Genomic DNA, 2,652 nt, shown 5'->3' on the forward strand with positions numbered 1-2,652 from the left:
CCTCCTCCCCCTTCCCCCCCCTCTTTCTCCTCTTCCTTCATTTTCCTCTTCATCCCCCTCTCCCCTCCTCCCTTTTGGTTTTTCCAGACAGGATTTTTTTGTTTTCTTTTGCTTTGTTTTTCTTTTTTCTTTTTTTTTAGAATAGAATAGAGTTTATTTAGGGCACGGGGAGGGGAGTTAAGAGGGTAGTAGAAGAAGAGAAAGGCAGAGAGAAGGAGAGGGTAGAGAATTAGGGGCTGGCCATGACCACATGGAGAGAGGGGGAACGAGGGAGCAAGAGGCAAGGGAGAGAGCAGGAGTAAGAGGTTTTTTTGTTTTGTTTTGTTTTGTTTTTCAAGACAGGGTTTCTCTGTATAGCTCTGGCTGTCCTGGAACTCATTCTGTAGACCAGGCTGGCCTTGAACTCAGAAATCCTCCTGCCTCTGCCTCCCAAGTGCTGGGATTAAAGGGGTATGCCACCACTGCCCGGCTTCTTTTCTTTTTTAAAAGATTTATTTATTTTATGTATATGAGTACACTGTAGCGGTACAGATGTTTATGAGCCTTCATGTGGTTGCTGGGAATTGAATTTAGGACCTCTGCTTGCTCCAGTCAACCCTGCTTGCTTAGTCCCTGCTTGCTCCAGCCCAAAGATTTATTTATTTATTTATTTATTTATTATTATTATTATTATTATTATTATTATTATTATTATTTTTGTTTTTTTGAGACAGGGTTTCTCTGTGTACCCCTGGCTGTCCTAGAACTCACTCTGTAGACCAGGCTGACCTTGAACTCAGAAATCCGCCTGCCTCTGCCTCCCAAGTGCTAGGATCAAAGGCGTGCGCCACCACCGCCCGGTTCGATTTATTTATTATTATACATAAGTACACTGTAGCTATCTTCTGACCAGAAGAGGGTGTCAGATCTCATTACGGATGATTGTGAGTCACCGTGTGGTTGCTGGGACTTGAACTCAGGACCTTCAGAAGAGCAGTCAGCGCTGAGCCATCTCGCCAGCTCGAGACAGGGTTTCATTATGTAGCTCTGCCTAGTCTCAAGCTCACTGAGCTGGCTAGTTTTATGTCAACTTAACACAAGCTAGTTAGCTGAAAGGAGGGAAACTCAGTTGGAAAAATGCCCCTGTAAGATCCAGCTAGAGGGCATTTTCTTAATTAGTGATTAATGGGGACCCCACTGTGGACCTGCCCCTAGGCTGGACTGGGCAGGTGGTCCTGGGTTCTATAAGAAAGCAGGCTGAACAAGCCATGGGGAGCAAGGCAGTAAGCAGCTCCCCTTCATGGCCTCTGCATCAGCTCCTGCCTCCAGACTCTTGTTCTGTTTCAGTTCTTATCCTGACTTCCTTCAATGATATGAAAAGTGTAAATCAAATAAAACCTTTCCTCTCTAACTTGCTCTTTGGTCATGGTATTTCATCACCATTGCAATAGAAACCCTAAGCAAGATGCTCACCATGTAGACTGGCTTTTTTTTAAAAAAAAAAAAAGATTTATTTATTATTATAAATAAGTACACTGTAGCTGTCTTCAGACACACCAGAGGAGGGCGTCAGATCTCATTACACTACCAACACCCAGCCGCAATCAGTGCTCTTAACCACAGAGCCATCTCTCCAGCCTGTAGACTAGCTTTTAAGTAAGACACTCACCATGTAGACTGGCTTTGAATTTGTGTCTAACTCTTCTGACTCTGTCTCCTGAATGCTGGGATTGCAGGTTGCATTCACATGCCTAACCCAGACTCATGCTTCTTTTTTTCTTTTTTCTTTTCCCCCAAGAAGGGATCTTTTCATGTGGCCCAAAACTCAGTCATATCAAGAGTCAGTTTCCCGTCACCCTCTGACCTCCAGGCACCCAGTTCTCCCAGGGATGACAGCATGATCAGCTTTTACAGACACTCCCAGAGCTGTTAGTAAGTGAGACCTTCTCATCTCTTTTTACCCAAATACTAAATATTTAGACAAGTTGAGCCCCCAAATCCTGCAGGGACTGATGGAAGTCCCAGGGAAGGCACTGCTGGGGACAGATGACTCTGGAGGAGCTGGGGAAAGCCATCTCTTGTGGGGCCTCTGCTGTTTTCTGTTGGCGATATATTTTGTAGACTGCTGGCTGTGGTTTGGATAAGCACCATCCCGAGTACACTCATGATGAGTTTTAATTCCTGCCAGGCACGATGGTGAGAGAATGTGATCGGAGCACTCAAGGTAGTATGTGCCATGCACTCCATCCGAACTGAGACAACAGTGAACAAAGCTGTCCTTGTTTTTAGAGATTAAGAGTGAGTAGCGTAAGGGACAGGCTGTGGAGCACCTTCAGAAATAAAGTGGCAAGAAAGTTGTGACTATTTTTGTTGTTAAGGTAAGGATGGGATATGGGATGAGGCTGGAGAGCTGGCTTGGTGGCTGAGAATACCTGCTGCTCTTTCAGAGTACAGTCCCCAGCATCTGCCATCAGATGGTTCATAACTGCCTGTAACTCTAGCTCCAGTGGGTTCTGACCCCTCTGACCTCCTAGGGTACCTAAACTCACATGCAGATAGCCCCCCACATACACAAGTTAAAAATAAATTATTTTTAAGCCGAGCGGTAGTGGCATATGCCTTTAATCCCAGCACTTGGGAGGCAGAGGCAGGCGGATTTCTGAGTTCGAGGCC

The sequence above is a fragment of the Mastomys coucha genome, unplaced genomic scaffold (assembly GCF_008632895.1).
Source record: "Mastomys coucha isolate ucsf_1 unplaced genomic scaffold, UCSF_Mcou_1 pScaffold21, whole genome shotgun sequence".
In the NCBI taxonomy this organism is placed as follows: Eukaryota; Metazoa; Chordata; class Mammalia; order Rodentia; family Muridae; genus Mastomys; species Mastomys coucha.